General features: G+C 55.1%; 4 non-coding genes across 4 annotated transcripts; all 4 read right to left on the bottom strand.

The window, feature by feature from the left end:
• Positions 1-2,313: 2,313 nt before the first annotated feature.
• LOC148647557 (U2 spliceosomal RNA) lies at positions 2,314-2,505 on the bottom strand. The gene has a single exon (XR_015926981.1). It is a non-coding gene; the product is annotated as a U2 spliceosomal RNA (small nuclear RNA).
• A 2,727-nt stretch (positions 2,506-5,232) lies between these two features.
• On the bottom strand, positions 5,233-5,414 carry LOC148647556 (U2 spliceosomal RNA). Its single transcript, XR_015926866.1, has one exon. It is a non-coding gene; the product is annotated as a U2 spliceosomal RNA (small nuclear RNA).
• A 6,796-nt stretch (positions 5,415-12,210) lies between these two features.
• On the bottom strand, positions 12,211-12,402 carry LOC148647555 (U2 spliceosomal RNA). The gene has a single exon (XR_015927022.1). It is a non-coding gene; the product is annotated as a U2 spliceosomal RNA (small nuclear RNA).
• A 4,977-nt stretch (positions 12,403-17,379) lies between these two features.
• LOC148647554 (U2 spliceosomal RNA) lies at positions 17,380-17,572 on the bottom strand. Its single transcript, XR_015927182.1, has one exon. It is a non-coding gene; the product is annotated as a U2 spliceosomal RNA (small nuclear RNA).
• Positions 17,573-20,317: the final 2,745 nt, after the last annotated feature.

The following is a 20,317-nucleotide window of genomic DNA, read 5'->3' as shown; positions in this document are numbered from 1 at the left end:
TATCTATACACTGAACAATCGGAACCACCCACTGCTCACTCTCTCTTTCTTCACCCCGTCTGCTATCATCCCCATTCGTACTCCGCTGCCCATTCTCATCACCTTTCACACCCGCCTTAACTATTCCATCCACATCACTATCTCCATCCATCTCACTCGTCAGTTCACTCACCACATCTGACAATTCATCCAAACCACTATCCCCATCTATATTACTCAACCGTACACTCTCCACACTCCGACTATTCACAGCAACATCCTCACTCCGCCCTCCTTCCACAACTTCACCTTTCTTTTCCATGTTCTTCTCTACTCTCCATACCCTCTTCCCTCCCACACACCCCTCCTTCTTTCCAACAACTCTACACCGTCCATTCTCCTCACCAACCTTTTCCTCAGGCTTCCGTCTCGGACAAACCCCACACTCCCATGACACATGACCCAACTCGTCACACTTAAAACACCTTTTCTCTTCTGCACAATCTTTCACCACATGTCCCATCACCCCACACCGTTTGCAGCGCGCGGACGTGCACTGCGCAGCAAAATGTCCCCTTCCTCCGCATGCTCTGCATTCGAGGGGTTGCCCGGAATAAACCAGGTAACCCCTGTGCGACCCGATCATGAAGAAAGCTGGGGGGTGGATCACCCCCTCCTCCGCTGTCTTCCCCAGTCTCAGTCTCATCAAATATGTCCGTTTCCCAGACCACACGCCATCCTTGTCCAGCTCTCTCTTCCCGACTCCTTGCAGATCCACAAACCTCCGCAAGAAGAAAACTAAGTCCTCCTCAGGGATAAATGGATCTGAAAAGAAAACTGTCATAATCTTCAAGTCTCCAACAAACATCGGCTCCACTCGAAACAACTTTACTGGTAACTCCTCTTTCTTTTCCTGCACCATCCGCCACACTTCAAAACACAACACGTCCGATGTAAAAGTCACTTCAAAAATCCCACATCTAACAAAGTCCTGCAAACAGAAAACATCTTTCAAATGCACTCCCAAACATTTCACCAAAACCAGTTCTTTAAACCTGTCTCTGTCCCAGGTCGTCGGTCCCTCCAGGCTCCTCAGCGAAAAACGGAGGGAGTCCTTCCGCTGCTCGTTTCTCGCCCAAGGGTACCCAGCCATCGCTCCAACCGTGTCGTCGCTCTTTCCGGAATCCTCCAGGTACGCAAACCGCCGTCCACAAACTCCGTCCACCACAGCCAACTTCCTCACCACCGCCGTTCCAATCCTCCCAACTCCAGCTCCTTCACCGCTCAGCAATCCTCCGCAGCTCTACTCCGTTCACCGTCCAGCAATTCTCCTCGTCGTCCTCACCGCCACATCGATCCTTCAAACTCCGGCCTCCATCCTTCCGATTCCCATCCTTCCAGTCCGTCCTTCTCCCCTCGCCTTCCCGACCCCCTGGACTAAGATCTTGGGACTGCGGTCAGGCCACTTGAACCTTGATCTTAGCCAAAAGGCCGAGAAGCGATGCCCACAAAGGCGCGGACCGACGCGCGGGCGTTCCGCTGGCGCACAGTGGCGCAGGCCGACTCCTCTGGAGCCCGGGACCCGCGCAGCTGCCGGCCTCCCTGCAGCCAGAGGCCTGCCGCGGGACTCTGCTCCCCCACTCTCTTGCCTGCCCGCCTGCCTTCCTGCCAGTCCCGGGCGGGGGCCCTGCTCTTTGATCTTCTGTCAACGGCCCGACAACGACCGCAGCCGCAGGGGGCGCCAGCCGCCCGGCCTCCTTAGCTTAGGCCCCTCCCACCGGCAGCAGCTGCGCCCAACCGGCTGCAAGCGAAAGCCGAGCGCCAGCACCTGCGGGCAGAGGCAAGGGGCAGCTCTCTCTCGGGAGGGAGGGAGGGACGGGGACGCGCGCGCACACACGCCTGCCTGCCTGCCTGCCTGCCGAAAAAAAAGAAAGAAAAGGTGGATATACTAAGTTTTTTGGAGGGAAAACGCCCAGCTGTCGAAAGGGGCCCGCCTGCAGGGACGGGGACGGACACACACGCAAGCAAGCAAGCAAGCAAGCCACGCCTGCCTCCCTGGGAAAAGGCTGAAAAACCTAAGTTTTTTGGAGGGAAAACGCACGGGAGCCGAAAAGGGGGCCGGCCTGCTTGCCCAGAGAGTCGAGACGCGGGAAAGCGCACAGAGGGAGCACGGGAACCGAGAGGGCGAGAGAGAGACAGAACACAGAGACACACAGATGGGGGACGAGGGACGAGACCCGAGAAGAAGGAGCTCCAGTCCACTTCGCTCGCTCGCTCGCTCGCTCGCTCGCTCGCTCGCTAGCTAGCTACGTCTGTCTTTTCACCGCTGAGAGAAGGTGGTGCACCGCTCCCGGAGGCGCTGCAATACCGGGCCGATGCGTGGAGAGGACGGAGCAAGCTCCTGATCCAGCTCCCTGTTCCAAAAATCCGTTTAATATGTGGTCCCCCGATGGGGGACGTATCAGATATTAAACTGATAAGAACAGATTTTTTTTTTTTTTTTTTTTTTTTATTTAGAAAAACAGTTCATTAAAGTTCATTATCAACCAAATTTTACAGTATTTTTGTACTACATTCTAATAAAACATAAAACACTTCCACATAAATTCAACCATAATTACAAACACAACAACCTAAACATAAACCAAAACAAACAACCCAAATAATAAACCCGCACAACAAGTCATGGTAACATAACATACATAAATAACATAAACCAATCATCATCTTCAAATCCTTCCATTTACAACACAACCAATACACAACAAACCCAAACCCTCCAACCCATCTATATCCAAGCCCAATAAGTCATAAACTACCAAACCATTTACTTTTTCCTCCTCATTACCATATTCCCACCCTTTATGCAAATTATCCTTCCCCACTAGCTTCTCTTCCTTCTAACCTTCTCACTTCACCTTTCCCTTTCTCTACAAATTCCTTCCTCCCCCCTTTCCTTGCCACAACACTCCATGCATTCTCTTTATTCTTCCCCTCCTCTTCTTCCGTCCTTACCTTCCCATCACATTGACCACTCACACCCACGTTATTTGTCCTCTGCCCACCCTTCCCTCCATCCTTCATACCTATCGAAACCAAACATTGCGGATTCATCATTCCATCCACACTACTATCGCTATCTCCATCCATCTCACTCGTCAGTACGTTCTCCACACCTGACAATTCATCCGAATCACTCTCTCCATCTGTATCACTCAAACATACACTCTCCACACTCCGACCATTCACAGCAACATCCTCACTCCGTCCTCCTTCCATAATTTCACCTTTCTTTTCCCAGAGCTTCAAACAGACACTCTCCACACTCCGACCATTCACAGCAATATCCTCCCTCCGCCCTCCTTCCTCCCGTACGCTGTCCACACTACACCCAGTCTCGACAACACTTTGTCGTGACCCCCCTCCTTTCCTCTCCTCACATCTTATAAATCTATGGCCCATTTTCCCACACGAAAAACACCGTACACATCCCCTCGTTGCATGCTCCCGCGATCCGCATCGGCCACAACATATCGCTTCACATTGCGCAGCTAAATGTCCCGACTCCAAACATCTCCAACATGTTGGAGGTTGCCCTGGATACTCCAGGTACCCCCTCTCTGATCCAATGTCAAAAGAGGCGGGAGGGTGGATTACCCCCTTCTCCCCTTCTGACCTCAGTCGCAGCCGTGTCCAATAAATCCACTTCCCCGTCCAAACCTTGTCGTCTTCATCCAGGTCCTTCTTCCCATCTCCTTGCAAAAACACAAACTTTTCCAAACAAGTCCCAATCTCCTCCTGCGAAACAAAAGGGTCCGATACATAAACTGTCATACGTTTTAATTCCCCAGCAAACATCGGATCCACCTGAAAAAAGCACAAAGGGGGCTCCTTCCTCCTGGCTTGCACCTTTTCCCATAACTCCAAACAAAGAAACTCCGAAACCATAGTCAAATCAAAAACCCCATAGTAACAAAAATCTTGCAGGCAAAACACATCCGACATTCTAACACCCAAATATTGTTTCAAAATCAAAGTTTTAAACTCATCTCTTGTCCATTGCACCAATCCTCTCCGGCCTCTCAACGAAAAGCGAAGAGAATTCTTCCTCCGATCCTTCCTCGGTCCGATCAACCCAGCCATCGTTTTCCGCAACCAGATCCGCTCTCCGTCCAACTCCAACAACTCCAGCTCCTTCACCGCACACCGATCCTCCGCAGTTCGCCTCCGTTCACCGTCCAGCAAAACTCCTCGTCGTCCTCACCGCCACATCAATCCTTCAGACTCCGACCTCCATCCTTCCACCTTCCATCCTTCCAGTCCGTCCTTCTCCCCTCGCCTTCCCGACCCCCTGGACTAAGATCTTGGAACTGCGGTCAGGCCACTTGAACCTTGATCTTAGCCAAAAGGCCGAGAAGCGATGCCCACAAAGGCGCGGACCGACGCGCGGGCGTTCCGCTGGCGCACAGTGGCGCAGGCCGACTCCTCTGGAGCCCGGGACCCGCGCAGCTGCCGGCCTCCCTGCAGCCAGAGGCCTGCCGCGGGACTCTGCTCCCCCACTCTCTTGCCTGCCCGCCTGCCTTCCTGCCAGTCCCGGGCGGGGGCCCTGCTCTTTGATCTTCTGTCAACGGCCCGACAACGACCGCAGCCGCAGGGGGCGCCAGCCGCCCGGCCTCCTTAGCTTAGGCCCCTCCCACCGGCAGCAGCTGCGCCCAACCGGCTGCAAGCGAAAGCCGAGCGCCAGCACCTGCGGGCAGAGGCAAGGGGCAGCTCTCTCTCGGGAGGGAGGGAGGGACGGGGACGCGCGCGCACACACGCCTGCCTGCCTGCCTGCCTGCCGAAAAAAAAGAAAGAAAAGGTGGATATACTAAGTTTTTTGGAGGGAAAACGCCCAGCTGTCGAAAGGGGCCCGCCTGCAGGGACGGGGACGGACACACACGCAAGCAAGCAAGCAAGCAAGCCACGCCTGCCTCCCTGGGAAAAGGCTGAAAAACCTAAGTTTTTTGGAGGGAAAACGCACGGGAGCCGAAAAGGGGGCCGGCCTGCTTGCCCAGAGAGTCGAGACGCGGGAAAGCGCACAGAGGGAGCACGGGAACCGAGAGGGCGAGAGAGAGACAGAACACAGAGACACACAGATGGGGGACGAGGGACGAGACCCGAGAAGAAGGAGCTCCAGTCCACTTCGCTCGCTCGCTCGCTCGCTCGCTCGCTCGCTAGCTAGCTAGCTACGTCTGTCTTTTCACCGCTGAGAGAAGGTGGTGCACCGCTCCCGGAGGCGCTGCAATACCGGGCCGATGCGTGGAGAGGACGGAGCAAGCTCCTGATCCAGCTCCCTGTTCCAAAAATCCGTTTAATATGTGGTCCCCCGATGGGGGACGTATCAGATATTAAACTGATAAGAACAGATTTTTTTTTTCTTATAAAATAGACTTTATTCGGGAAAAAAAAAACACATCTCAAAAGGAAAACATCTCATACAATAACACTCCACAAGTTAAAACAACGGCGGAACGGCGGTGATTGTCCGTTATCAATCCATGCAAGGGTGGGCGGATTTGCGCTATTATGAGTGTCCCTCCAAACCCTACCACTTGCTGTAACCCATTAATCCCTGTACAGGGTCCATAGGCCTTTCCAGCGCTCCTTTGCCGTGGGGAAACCCCATTTAGCAACGTCGCGCTTCATCCTCCTCCTGAGGTCCGCCAGGATCCTCTCCTCCAGCTCCCTCGCTCCCCACTCGATGTTGTGCCGGATGAGATTGTTCCTCGCGTCCCACAGGCCTTTCTTTGTGAGGGACAGCAGCAGCCACATCAGGAACTGCGTCCCCCTGTCCAGTCCGGTAGGTGCCAGCCCCAGCAGGATGTACTGGTAGCTGAGCACCGCATTCGTTTCCAGGAGTTGCATTATGTTGTCCATTCTGCCCCACACCGCCTTGGCGAAGGGGCAGCTCCAGAACACGTGCTCCTGAGTCTCCTCGACGAAACACGTGTCCCGGGGGCAATGCGGATTCCTGGAAATCGAGTGTCTGTAGAGGACCTCTCTGGTAGCCAGTCTCTTGTGAACGGCCATCCAGTTGAGGTCCTTCAGTTCGTTGTCCAGTTCTTTCGGCTGCGTTCTTTCCCAGACTTGTCTGGGAACTCGCAGCCTTTCGTTGGCGACCAGGTGCCCCCTCACCTCTTTGTACAGAGCTCTGTGGTTGGTGCAGAGCTCTGGCTGTCTCGTGGCCTCGTACCTCCGGCTCCACTTGACAGCGTGGGTGTAGAACTCCGGTCGCCTCTCTGCCTTGGGCCCAGTGTTTGACCACTGGACCAAGTGCCTCATCGGGATGGAGAGCCACAGCCTGACAAAGTACTGGTACTTGTGGCCGATGGGCTCCCGCAGCGCCCGACAGAGGTTGCAGAAGAAGATGCAGTCGAGTTTCAGGGGGAAATGTGGGACATCTCGACCCCCTTCCTCGACCGGCTGACACATCCGGTTTCTGGTGATGGACTCGTACCTGCCGCCCCAGACGAAGCCGAAGATCATCCCTTGCAGCGCTCGTCTGAGTCTGGCCGGCAGCGGGTACACCACCGCCAGGTAAACCAAAGCCGGCAGGACGTCTGCTTTCAACACCGTCACTTTCCCTGTGTAGGACAGCGACCGCGTTTTCCACAGACCCAGCTTCGCGTTCACCTTGGCGATCCTCTCAGTCCAGTTGTTGGTCTCGTTGTCCTGGCTCTGGAAGGAAACCCCCAGTATTCTGAGGGGCTCCGTGCAGAGCTCGAGACCCTCCGGCGCCGTCGTCCTGTGCTTCCAGGGCCCGAAGAACTTCAGTTTGCTCTTTCGGCGGTTGAGCTTCGACCCCGAGGCTCTGGAGTATTGCTCCATGACCTGCAGGGCCCTCCTCAACCCCCTGTCCGACCTCAGGAACAGCGTCGTGTCGTCGGCGTACTGGGAGATCTTCAGGGTTTCCCCCGCGCCTCCCGGTATCTCCAGGCCGTCGATGACGGGGTCCCGTCTCACCGCCTCTGCTAAGGGCTCTGTGAAGAGAACATAGAGAAGGGGTGAAAGGGGGCAGCCCTGTCGTACTCCGGATTCCTGGGGAATGAAATCCCCCAGGTTTCCGTTCACGTTCACTCTGCTGCCCACGTCAGAGTACAGAATCTGAATCCAGCGGCTGAAACTCTCTCCGAAACCGAAGCGTTCCAGCACCCTGAACAGATAGCTGTGGTTCACTCTGTCGAAGGCTTTCTCCTGGTCCAGGCTGACCACCATCATGGGCACGTTCCGGTCCTCGGCCCAGGCGATGGCGTCTCTGGTCAGCTGGAGGTTCCAGCTGACGGATCGCCCCTCCACCCCACACGTCTGGTCGCTGTGGATGATGTGGGGGAGGGCGGTTCTCAGTCTGCCGGTCAGGAGCTTGGACAGGATCTTTACGTCCACGCAGAGCATCGTGATCGGCCTCCAGTTTTTGAGGTCGGCGGCGTCTCCTCCCTTGAAGAGCAGGGAGATGACGCCCTCCCTCATGGTGTCTCCGAGTTTCCCCCGGCGGAAGATCTCCTGCGCCACTTCCACCAGATCTGCCGCCAGGGTGTCCCAGAAGCAGGTGTAGAATTCCTTGGGGAGTCCGTCCGGCCCCGGCACCTTGCCATTCTCCATGGACAAGAGCGCCGCCTTCAGCTCCTCGGCCGTGATCGGACCCTCCAAGTCCTCCCTCACCTCCTCCGGTACTCGTGCCGTCAGCCCCTCCAGAAAAGCATCGCCTGCCTCCACCTCCGTCTGCTTTTCTGAAAAGAGCTCCGTGTAGAAAGCGGTGGCCGCCTCTACTTTGTCGCTCTCGTCCAGCACTTCCTCTCCATCTCCCCGTCTCAGGCTGTGGATCACCCTCTTTTTCTGGGCTCCCCGGACCTGGTTGAAGAAATAGGAGGAACAGGTTTCATTATTTTCGTAATGCTCCCTCTGTGCTTTGACGAGGAAAGCCTTGGCTTTCTCCGTGTGCAGTCTGCGGAGCCTCTCCTTCAGGTCCCGTGCCCGGGCTGAATTGAAGGCTCCTCCCCCGTTAGCCGAGCTGTACTCCTCCTCGAGTTGCCTCTGGAGTCGTGCAGCTTCCTTCCTCTCCCTGGCCGCCTTCCGTCTGCAGTACGTCTGCGCCAGGGTTCGGGTCCTGTCCTTCACCGACTCCCACCATTCCACCACGGAGCTGTAGCCGTCTCTCAGGTCTCCCCAGCTCGCGTAGTCTTTCCGGAACAGTGCCCTGAAGTCGTCTTCCTCCAGTATCTCCCGGTTCAGCTTCCAGTACCCACGACCGAATGCCGGTAGGCTGGTGTTAGCCACCACCGTCAAGCGCTCGTGGTCGGAATACCACGCCGGGGACACCGCCGCCGACTCCAGGGAGCAGGTCGTGTGCACGAAGATGTAGTCCAGGCGGCTGCACACTCCCCGGGAGTTCTTCCAGGTCGGTCCGGCGTCGTTCGGGCGGCACCGTCTGAAGCCGTCTACTAGGGAGAACTGCTTGAGTAGCGACTCCAGCTCTGCCGAGCTAGCGTCGCTCCCCTTCTCCCGGTCGACGTTGAAGTCCCCGCCGAGCACCACCTGTCTGTTAGTGGTGCAGCAGCTGGCCAGGTCAGCAAACACTTCCTTCCGGATAGAGGGTTCCGTCGGAGCATAGACGTTAATCGCTCTCAACTTCTGCCCCCTCCAGTCGATGTCTGCGACCAGGATCCGGCCCTGCACCACCGAGAAGGAGGAAACCAGCGTCATCTCTGGGTTCCCGAGGAGGATTCCCACTCCGGAAGAGTGGACCCCTCCTACGCTCCAGCATGATTCTCCCTTCGTCCATTCCCTGGTGAATGTCAGCTTGTCGCTTTCATCCTTCAGGTGGACCTCCTGTAAGAAACAAACTGAGAAAGACTTTGAGGCCAGATCATGAAAGACTCCCCGTCTTTTCACTGGGTCTCTCAGCCCTCTCACGTTAGTTGTCAAGAAGGTTAGTTTCACAGTCATGGTTAAACTAGTGAAAAGTAAACCTCCTCTCTGTACTTACAGTATAAACTTGGGAGTCTACATCTGGGCACTGTTTAGCCTAGATGTAACTCCTCTCGTTCGGGTCCTGGGGGGAATATACTGGGCTCCCTCCAGGTTTCGCTGGGGACTGAAAGGAAAACATGCTGGACAGGTCCAGCCCTACCATCAGTCCGGGCTCCAGGGCGGCTTCAAAATAATCCTCGTCGTCCTCGAGGATACTCTCAGCCACCGCTTCAGGGAGGCTCCTTTCTTCCCTCTCTCGGGGAGTTTCGGGGGCCTCCAGTTTCTCCTGGGCCTCGGGGGAAGGGGGCTCCAGTTCCTCGGCTGCCTCTTCCTTTTGTCCCTGGGCCTCGGGGGAGGGGGTTACCTCTTCCTGGGCTGCCTCCTCCTTTTGTCCCTGGGCCTCGGGGGAGGGGGTTGCCTCTTCCTGGGCTGCCTCCTCCTTTTGTCCGTGGGACTCCGTTTCCTGGGCCTCGGGGGGGAGGGTTTCCATTTCCTGGAGCGCCTCCTCCGGTTGTTCCTGGGCCTGGAGGGAAGAAAGTTCCGTTTCCTCTAGGACGAGGAAACGGTTTTCTCTTACCACTCTCTTTTTCTGTCCTTCCGAAGGTGGGTCCGCCCTGGGTCTCTTCTCCCGCTTGCGCTTTCCCTTTTTGCTGGGAGTTATCCAGGTCCCTTCCTCCGGTCGGCCATCTTGTCCCTCTTCCTGGCGGCCATCTTGTGGCACCGATGCGGCTGGGGGTGTGGCCTCGGCAGTTTCGGGTCTCAGCGGGGGAGGTGCGGGTTCTTTGTTCTCAGCCCTCTCCCTTTGTCTGGAGACCGGTTTCTGCCTGCCGGCTTCCACCACCTGCGCAAACGAAGGTTTGCTTACCTTGCATTGGCGAAGGAGGTGTCCCTCGGCGCCGCATCCGTCACACTTTTTGGCTGCCCGGCAGGTTTTTGCCAGGTGCCCGTCCTCATTGCAGTTGTGACATCTGACGATGTCACATGTGTTTGTTTTGTGGCCGGACCGTCTGCACTTGCTGCAGAAATCCGGCATCCTGGGGTAGTAGAGGTACCCCCTGTCGGCTCCGATGTTGAAGCGAGCCGGGGGGTGCTGGAAACCGTCAACGCCCTCTGGGTCCTCCTTCAGGAGGACTCGGTACTGGCGTTTGCCGTACCAGACGCCTTCGTCCCTGACCTCTGTCGGTTTTCCCACTACGGTTACATACCTCCCTAGGTACGCTGTTACCCGCTCCGCTGGTACATAGGGATTGTACGTGCAAACCGTAATGGTCCTCTGGTTCGTCTTTCTCATAGGCTCCGGCCTGAAATCAGAGAAACCAGGGTGCTTACCTTTCTCCCTGACCAGTCTCGTTGCCTTTTCGTATGCCGCGTCCGTGGCCATGTAGGCCTCCATGTATCTCTCTGCCTTGTTGTCCTGGAGGCAGTAGAGATCGCCGGCCACCAACTGCAAGATCCCTCGCAGGAAGGTCACGAAAAAGGCCTTAGCAGTCGGCATCGGCTCAGTCTTTTTTGTCCAGTGGAACCGGATCAAAGTCCTCTTGTCCGCCATCTCTGAGGGAACAAAAAGGGAAAAAAAGGAGGGAAAGAGAGAGAGCAAAAGGAGCAGCGAGGGAGCCCTGGCCTTTGTCCTTGTGGGCAAAGCCCAGCTAGGTGCAGGCGCAGGAGGAGAGAGAGAGAGGAGAGCGGAAAGTGCTTCCGGGTCTCAAGGAAGAAAGCAAGCACCGCGGGCAGGCCACGTGTACCTGCTCCCAGCCAAGAGGCCAAGGAGGCAGAGAGAGAGAGAGAGAGAGAGAGGGAGCGGATAGCGCTTCCGAGTCTCGAGGTGGAAAGCAAGCACCGCGGGCAGGCCACGTGTACCTACTCCCAGCCAAGAGGCCAAGGAGGCAGAGAGAGAGGGAGAGAGAGAGAGAGAGCGAGAGAGAGAGGGAGCGGATAGCGCTTCCGAGTCTCGAGGTGGAAAGCAAGCACCGCGGGCAGGCCACGTGTACCTACTCCCAGCCAAGAGGCCAAGGAGGCAGAGAGAGAGGGAGAGAGAGAGAGAGAGCGAGAGAGAGAGGGAGCGGATAGCGCTTCCGAGTCTCGAGGAAGAAAGCAAGCACCGCGGGCAGGCCACGTGTACCCACTTCCAGCCAAGAGGCCAAGGAGGCGGAGCAAGAGAAAGGGGGAGGGGAGAGGAGAGGAGAGAGCAGAGAGAGAGAACGTTGATGCCGGATTCCACCCAGCTCAGCTGCTGCTTGGCCTTAACCCCCTAGGCTCAACCTAGAGCGATACCAGCTCAAGCACTCTTCAGAATCTTCGATCGCCTTCTAGACCTCTGGCAAGACAAGAACTGCGGGCATGCCACTTGAACTTGATCTTAGCCAAAAGGCCGAGAAGCGATGCCCACAAAGGCGCGGACCGACGCGCGGGCGTTCCGCTGGCGCACAGTGGCGCAGGCCGACTCCTCTGGAGCCCGGGACCCGCGCAGCTGCCGGCCTCCCTGCAGCCAGAGGCCTGCCGCGGGACTCTGCTCCCCCTCTCTCTTGCCTGCCCGCCTGCCTTCCTGCCAGTCCCGGGCGGGGGCCCTGCTCTTTGATCTTCTGTCAACGGCCCGACAACGACCGCAGCCGCAGGGGGCGCCAGCCGCCCGGCCTCCTTAGCTTAGGCCCCTCCCACCGGCAGCAGCTGCGCCCAACCGGCTGCAAGCCAAAGCCGAGCGCCAGCACCTGCGGGCAGAGGCAAGGGGCAGCTCTCTCTCGGGAGGGAGGGAGGGACGGGGACGCGCGCGCACACACACACGCCTGCCTGCCGAAAAAAAAGAAAGAAAAGGTGGATATACTAAGTTTTTGGGAGGGAAAACGCCCAGCTGTCGAAAGGGGCCCGCCTGCAGGGACGGGGACGGACACACACGCAAGCAAGCAAGCAAGCAAGCAAGCAAGCAAGCAAGCAAGCAAGCAAGCAAGCCACGCCTGCCTCCCTGGGAAAAGGCTGAAAAACCTAAGTTTTTTGGAGGGAAAACGCACGGGAGCCGAAAAGGGGGCCGGCCTGCTTGCCCAGAGAGTCGAGACGCGGGAAAGCGCACAGAGGGAGCACGGGAACCGAGAGGGCGAGAGAGAGAGACAGAACACAGAGACACACAGATGGGGGACGAGGGACGAGACCCGAGAAGAAGGAGCTCCAGTCCACTTCGCTCGCTCGCTCGCTCGCTCGCTAGCTACCTACGTCTGTCTTTTCACCGCTGAGAGAAGGTGGTGCACCGCTCCCGGAGGCGCTGCAATACCGGGCCGATGCGTGGAGAGGACGGAGCAAGCTCCTGATCCAGCTCCCTGTTCCAAAAATCCGTTTAATATGTGGTCCCCCGATGGGGGACGTATCAGATATTAAACTGATAAGAACAGATTTTTTTTTATGTTTTATTAGAAATCAGTACAAAACAGTGCTTTTAAAAGTTTAAACTACCCACCACCTTTAACACCACGTGATCAAGTCCTTCCATCTCTCCCGAGCGGCAGCGAAACCCCATCGGAAGACGTCCCATCTGATTCTCTGTGCTACGTCCTTTCTGACTCGTCTCAGGATTCCTGGGACCGATCTCTCCACGCCATGCTTGACCAACGTTGCCCTCGCTTCCCAAATGTATAGCTTGGTCAAGCTGATCAGGAGCCATAAAAGAAAAGCTGCGTTCCACTTCCGGGAACCGGCCACGCCCTTCATTACCACGTTTAGCGTCAAGAGGGACCCCAGGCCTACCTGTGCGTAGTGGTGCTGGCTGGACCTCCACACCCTCTGCACGAACCCGCACTCCCAAAAGACATGATTGACTGTTTCTTCCCCTGTGCAGCCGTGCCTCGGGCACTGGCTCTGTTTTGACAATCCATGCGAGTGCATGACGGCCCTGACCGCCATTCGACCCCACACGCCAAGCCAGTTTAGATCTTTGAGCCTGTTATCCAGGCCCTTTGGTTGGGCCTGCTGCCAAATGTCCTTGGGCACACCCAGGAGCGCTGGCCTATCTGTTGTCATGATTGTCCGATACATCAGTCTGTGGCTCAGCACTATCTCTCTGTCCCGTACCTCTGGGTGTGCCCTCAGCCACTGCACTGCGTGGCGGTAGTGCAGTGGGAGTCGCTCCGCCTTCGGGGTCACGTTCGTCCAGGCGGCCAGGTGTCGCATACTCGCCGCCAGCCAGAGGCTCACGAACCGGCCGCACAGGTGGGGCGGGTTGCCGTGCAGGGTGACGCACAGGTTGGCGACGAAGATGCAGTCCAGCTTCACTGGGAAGTCCGGGATCCCTCTGCCTCCTTCCTCTACGGGTCTGCACATATCCGTTCGGCGGATGCGTTCATATGAGCGGCCCCAAACAAATGCGAAGATTGTCCTCACCAGCTCTCTTCTCTTTCTCACCGGTAGGGGGTACACTACCGCCAGGTGGAGTAACAAGGGCAGGATCTCCACCTTCAGCACCAGCGCCTTCCCTATCCACGTCAGGGATCGATGCTGCCAAAGGCCCAGCTTCTGCTTGGTCTTCCGGAACCTGGCCTCCCAGTTCAGTCCTGAGGGGTCCGAGGTGTGAAATAGGACCCCCAGGATTTTCACCGGGTCTGTTGTCTGCTTCAGTCCCCCGATGATCTCCGGTGCGTATGACCAGGTTCCAAAAAGCTTCACCAGGCTCTTGGCGCGATTCAGTTGGGCGCCGGTGCCTCTGGAGTAGGCCTCCACGATGTCCAGCACTCTCCCCAGACTCCTGTCAGAGCTGAGGAAGAGTGTCACGTCGTCCGCGTAGGCCGCGATTTTTGCTTCCTGCCCTCCTCCACCTGGCACTTTGATTCCTACCACACCGGGATCCTTCCGTAACTGGTCCAGCAGGAGTTCCAAGAAGATGACGTACAGCAGGGGTGAGAGTGGACAGCCCTGTCGCACACCACACTTTACCGAAATCCTCCTCCCTACTGCTCCGTTGACGCTTACCCGGGATGTAGCACCATTGTAAAGTGCCTCTATCCACCTGACGAAATCGTCAGGCAGTCCTTTCTTTTTCAGGAGCGCCCACAGGATCCCATGGTGAACCCGGTCGAACGCCTTTGCCTGGTCTAAACTCACCAGCATGAGCGGCAGGCCTCTGTCCTCAACCCAGGCGATGGTGTCCCGGATCAGCTGCAGGGTCCAGCTGATCTTCCGGCCTGCCACGCCACATGTCTGGTCTGCTCCGACCAGCGCCGGCATTACCGTTCTCAGGCGGCCGCCCAGCACCCTGGCCAAGATCTTATAGTCTGTGCACAGGAGCTGGATCGGCCTCCAGTTTCCCAGGTCCGCCTTGTCTCCTCCCTTGAAGATCAGAGAAACGACGCCGGTCTTCATCGAGAGGCCCAGTTCATTGCTGTCCAGGGCCTCATTGAAAACCTTCACCAGAAAAGGCTCCAGTTGGTCCCAGAAGGTACAGTAGAATTCCGCTGGTAGGCCATCGACACCGGGGACGGTGCCCTTCTTCAATCCGAGCAATGCTGTTTTTATTTCCGCCCCCGTCACGGGCCCGACCAGCGAGGCAGAGTCGTCCACCACCTTCTCCACACCTTCCAGGAGCCTCTCCTTGATGCTGGCGTCGATCTCCTTCTCCTGAAACAAGGCTGCATAGAACCCTGTGGCACACTCCAACATCCCGGGTAAGTCCGTGGCTGCAGTCCCGTCCTCGCGCCGTATGCTCTCGAAACAGCTGCGCTCCTGCTGTCTTTTCACGGCGCTGAAGAACTGGGGTGAGCATTGTTCTTCTCCCTCTCTCCAAACTCCCCTCAGTCTGAAAAGATAGTTTTTTGCTCTCTGCAGCCACGTGTCTCTTAGCCGGCTCCTGATGTTTGCGATCTTCTCGCCACTGTAAGCGCCCCCCTGGTTCAGCTGCTCGTACAGTGCTTCTAGCTCTTCTTGGAGCTGGGCGCACTGGCGTTCCTCCAGACTCCGCCGGATCCAGCAGTATCGCCTGGTAACCGTTGCGAGAGTCTGCTTGCACGATTCCCACCAGTGCACTGCAGAGCTAAAGAGCTCCCTTCTCTTCTCGAGGTCTTTCAGCACTGTTTCGATCTTCCTTCGGTATCTCTCCTCTCGTAAGACTTGTTTATTCATCTTCCAGTATCCCGCCTGGAAGCGCGGGTCCTCAACACCGAAGGAGACCGCGAGCAGCCGGTGGTCCGAGAACCAGGTAGGGGTCACTTGCCTGCTTAGCGTTGTCCACTTCACAGTAGAGAGGATGTAGTCGAGACGTCTAAAACTCCCTCTTCCGTTGTCCCAAGTGTGGTGTGCAACGTTTTGGAACCCGTCTTGAAGTCTGTAATCCTTAATCAAGGACCTCAACAGATGAACTCCCTGGCCGTGCGAGTCTCCCAGGTCGATGTTGAAGTCGCCGCCCACAATCAGCTCTCTGTTGGTATACAGCACGGGCTCTAGGTCTTTCAAAAAGGAGCCCTGCTGCCTTCTGTCTGCTGGGGCGTACACGTTGACCACCCTAATCTTCACTCCCTTCCAGGTTCCGTCCACCACCAGCAGACGTCCAGGAATCACCGAGCTAACTGTTTGGGCGGCGAACCCTGGCGAGCCGCACAGGATGCCCACACCAGAGGAGTTCACCCCTCCGACGCTCCACCACGAGGGACCCCTCCTCCACTCCTTCCGAAGGGTCCTCACGTCGTTGAGGTCCTTGAGGTGGACTTCCTGCAAAAAAATCAAGTCCAAGTTCCTTCTAGACAGGTAAGAAAAAACCGCCACTCTTTTGTCCTGCTTTCTCAGACCCCTTACGTTAGCCGTTGCTACCGTAAGGGTCATGGCGGTTCTCGAGAGGGGCTGTCACTCTCCATTCCTTCCTGGCGGCTGAAATCGGGGGAACTCGCCGTCCCCGCTGTACTCACCGAACTCTCATCCCCGGTGTCCATAAACTGGACATCCTGAGGGCTGCCCATGAGCCCTTGCTCCGGAGTAGGTGTTGCCGGCTGGCAGGTTATTAGGGGGCTGCCTTCCTCGTTCATGTCTTGTGCCACCGAAAAGACGCTCCGTGTTACCACTTCACCCTGCCCCGGTGGGAGAGAGTCCGAGGAGCTTTCGGACTCTGAATCACTCAGGCCCGACAAGCACCCCTCTTCCTCCTCCATCCCCTCCGAGTCTGCCAGATCTCCTGGGTCTTCTTCCTGGCCTTCCTCCTCAGCCGTCCTCTTCTTCTTCTCTTGTGTCTCCTGCTGGCGCTTTTCCGCCCTCTGTCTCTTCGACCTCCTTTTCTTCCCCGCGCCCTGCAGGGTCACCATCCCCTCCTCTTCGGCTGGTGCCGGAGCTGGCGCTGCAGTTCTCCCCCCCCCCTTCAGGGGGCGCCCACGTCTTACCACCTCCACCCAAGTTCCGGCCCCTCCGTCCGCCTCCCGCGATGTTCCCGCCTGTTCGCCTTCTGATCCCAGCTGGTCGACATCCGATCCCCACGATGTTCCGGGTCGCTCGCCGTCCTCTTCTGTCGGGCGCTCCTCCTTCTCCTGTTCCTTCTCCGGTTGTCTTCCCCCCTTCTTCGGTCCCTTACGGGGCCCGCTACCCGCCGGCTGGTTTTCCCCCTCACTCTTTTCGTCTTCCTGCTGCATCCACTCCTTTACTGCCCTGTCCTTGTCCCTCTTCTCACACTGCCGGAATAGGTGCCCCGATTCCCCACACAGGGAGCACTCCTTTACCGGGCAACTCCGTGTGTCATGCCCCGATCGGTTGCACTTTCTGCACTTTTCTGCGTCGCACGCCCCCTCTCGGTGCCCGAAGGCCCGGCACTTTCTACAAAATTCCGGCTGGTCCCAGTAGTATAAGTACCCCCTACCTCCTCCAATTGAGAAAGTGGCTGGTGGGTGGGTGAGTCCGTCCGGTGTTCCGTTGTCCCCCCGCCGTAGCTCCACCAGGTACCGACGCTTCCCTGTCCACACAGTACGCGTGTCGCCGAGCACTGTTGGTCCTACCAACACCTCCGCATATCTGCGTAAGAAAGTCGTCACGTCGGCGTCTGAAACGAACGGGTCGAACATATGTAAGACCACCCACCTCTTGCTGTCGCACTGTAATCCGCCGCATTCATAATCCCGCAATCCGCCGTCCTTGATGAGCTTTGTGCACTTCCCCACCACTCTCTTGTGGATATCCGCGCTCATAAACGTAGCATCCATGAACTTCTGTGGCCGGTTCCCTTGAACACACTTAATTTCCGGTACCTTCAGCCCCAAAGCTCCGAACAAAATCTCATCTTCAAATTGCTCTCTTCCAGGTGCCACCGTCTCCGGCTTCCAACGGAAGCGGACAGTCCACTTAACGCTGGGGTCCTTCCCAGCCCTCCTCGCCTCTCCAGGCTCCGCAGCCATGGTTGAAGCAGCCTTTCGGCTGCAAACAGCCCCCACGAGAGCCTGGTGCAAAAAAACAAGGTACCGACGTCCAAGGGTCAAAAAATCGTTGTCCAAAAGGCAGTCCGGGTTCCAGTTCCAAAAATCCGTTTAATATGTGGTCCCCCGATGGGGGACGTATCAGATATTAAACTGATAAGAACAGATTTTTTTTTTTTTTTTTTTTTTTTTTTTTTTTTTTTTTTTATTATCAAAGATAACAAAGGAATACTACATCACAATTATACCATCAATTCCGATGAACACATCCAAAAAGCAAAAATAACAAAGCAGACAAAAATCTTAACAAAAACAAATCACTACTGGGTATCAATCAACCAATCTTTTTAAATATCTGCTAAAGACTTCCATTTTTCTTTTACAGCGTGATAACTTAGCTTTTCTTTATCTACAGCCACCATGCATTTAATGTCCCCCACAATTTTGTTGTAAACCCCACCCACACTCCATAACACCCCTTTTTTGACCAAAGTGTTCCTAGCGGCCCACAAATACAATTTAACACAACTCATAACAAACCATAATATGAAAGCCACACCCCTCGTTCTTCCACGTCCTCTTACCCCAAACATTACCGTGGCCAAATTTACCTTAAACCCAGCTTCTATCGATTCCAATAAAGGTGTGCATTTACCCCACACTTGCTGAGCAAAAACACAGAACCAAAAAACATGTTCCATTGTCTCTCTAGCTCGGCAGTCTGCCCGAGGACACTCAGTTTGTCTAGACAACTTGTGCCTGTGCAAGACGTCTCGCACGGGAAGTCTCTTCCAAATCAGCTGCCAATTCAGGTCCATCATGTCTGGCCGCAAACCTTTGGGCTGAACCCTCCTCCAGGTCTCAGCAGCCACGTTCCCGACAATTCTGTCCTCTTCTTGCCCCATTACAGCGCTGTACAGTGCCCTGTGATTCCTCAGAGTCAGCACATCCTCTGCCACCCGATGTTTCCGGACCCAGGACACCGCATGCCTATAATGCCACGGTAAGTCCTCTCCGTGCGGGACATCGTTCCTCCAACAGGTGAGATGTCGGAAACTGTTGGCAAGCCAAAACTTTACAAAAAACTGGTAATTATGCACTACAGATTGGCTTAAAGCAACACATAACCCCGACACATATATACAATTTAACTTAATTGGTATATTCGGTACTCCTCTACCTCCCATATCAATTGACCTATACATATCCTGTCGCTTGATATACTCGTATCTTCCGTTCCAAAGAAACCTAAAAGTTTCTCTAGTTAGATACCTATTATATCTCGCTGGCATTGGGTAAATATTCGCCAAGTATATCAAGGCTGGTAAAATGTCCGTCTTTAAAACTGTTACCTTTTCTACGAATGTTAAGCGTTTGTCACCCCATCTTAACAATCGGACCCTTATTGCCTCCAAAGCCTGAAGCCAGTTATAATGCACCGTTCCCTGCTTTTGGAAAGAAATCCCCAAAACCTTTAAAGGGCCCCTACAAAAATCCAGGCCATGTATGCCTTCCTCTCTGTCTCTCCATAATCCAAAAAACTTAACTTTACTTTTATTTCTGTTTAGTCTGGCCCCTGATACCCTGGCAAATTCCTCGAAGATGGCCAAGGACCTCTGCAAACTGTGATCGGCGGTCAGCACCAAGGTAACATCATCTGCGTACAGTGTCATTTTAACTTGCTCTCCACCACTCCCAGGCAGTATTAATCCCTCTATGCCCGGGTCCCCGTTTACCATCCTTGCAAATGGTTCCATGTAAATGACAAATAACAAAGGGGACAGTGGGCAACCTTGTCTTACCCCAGAAAGCTGCTTCACCAGTTTGCCAACAAAACCATTAACCACTACTCTACTACCCACCTGCGTATACAAGGTCTTCAACCATCCAATAAAAATTGGCCCAAAACCCATCTTTTCCAGCACACACCACAAAAAGTTGTGCGACACTTTGTCGAAAGCTTTCTCTAAATCTAAATTAGCTAGTACCAACGGAATATTCCGGTGTTCAGACCACGCTATTGCGTCTCTGACTAATTGGAGAGACCAGTCAATTCTCCTTCCCCGTACGCCACAAGTCTGATCGCTCCCTACTACTGTCCCCATCACTTCCTTCATACGATTAACCAAAACTTTAGCAATTAACTTGTAATCTGTACATAACATCGTGAGTGGCCTCCAATTGCCTAGATCAGTTGCCTGCCCTTTTTTAAACAACAAGGTCAGCACCCCTTCTCGCATCGAGTCTCCTAACATTTTCCTGTTGAAAACCTCGTGCACTGTTACTAACATTATGGGCCCTATTAAATCCCAAAAGGTTTTATAGAATTCTGCAGGAAGTCCATCTAATCCAGGCGCCTTCCCATTCTTCATCCCTGCCAAGGCTCCCCTAAGTTCATCTATAGTAATAGGCTTCTCTAAGAGACGCCTGCTACTCTCGGGCACCCGTGAGGAGATGCATCCAAGAGCAGTGGATTCCAAACCTCCTTCTAAGGCTCTTGCTGAAAAGAGGTTCTTGTAAAAGGAGTAGACCGCTTCTAACATCTCATCAGGGTGCTCTACAATCTTGCCTTGATCTATTCGAACCCCGTCCATTCGTCTTTTCCTTTGCTGTCGTCTCACTTGCCTGAATAGAAAAGAAGCACATATCTGTTGCTGTAACAAAAGATCTATTCGGGCCTTAAACAAAAAACTCTTAGCTCTCTGTTTATAATAAGCCTGGAGTCTAGCCCTAGAAGCCGCCACCTCATCCGGATTCACTACCTTCCCCTCATTAAGTTGCATGTAGAGATTATTCAATTCTTCTTGCAACAATCTCCCTTCCTTAGCCTCCCTTCTCCTTCGGTTAAGACTATATTCTCTAGTCTCCCTTCTAATTTTCTTTTTCATTATCTCCCACCAATCCATAGCAGAGATGTGCTCCTTCTTCGCACACCACCACTCATTTAATTTTAACCTCATGTGTTCAACATACTT

This window comes from Lepisosteus platostomus, chromosome 15 (genome assembly GCF_059453375.1).
Source record: "Lepisosteus platostomus isolate fLepPlt1 chromosome 15, fLepPlt1.hap1, whole genome shotgun sequence".
Classification (NCBI taxonomy): Eukaryota; Metazoa; Chordata; class Actinopteri; order Semionotiformes; family Lepisosteidae; genus Lepisosteus; species Lepisosteus platostomus.
This window is presented reverse-complemented; position numbering and strand designations above follow the sequence as displayed.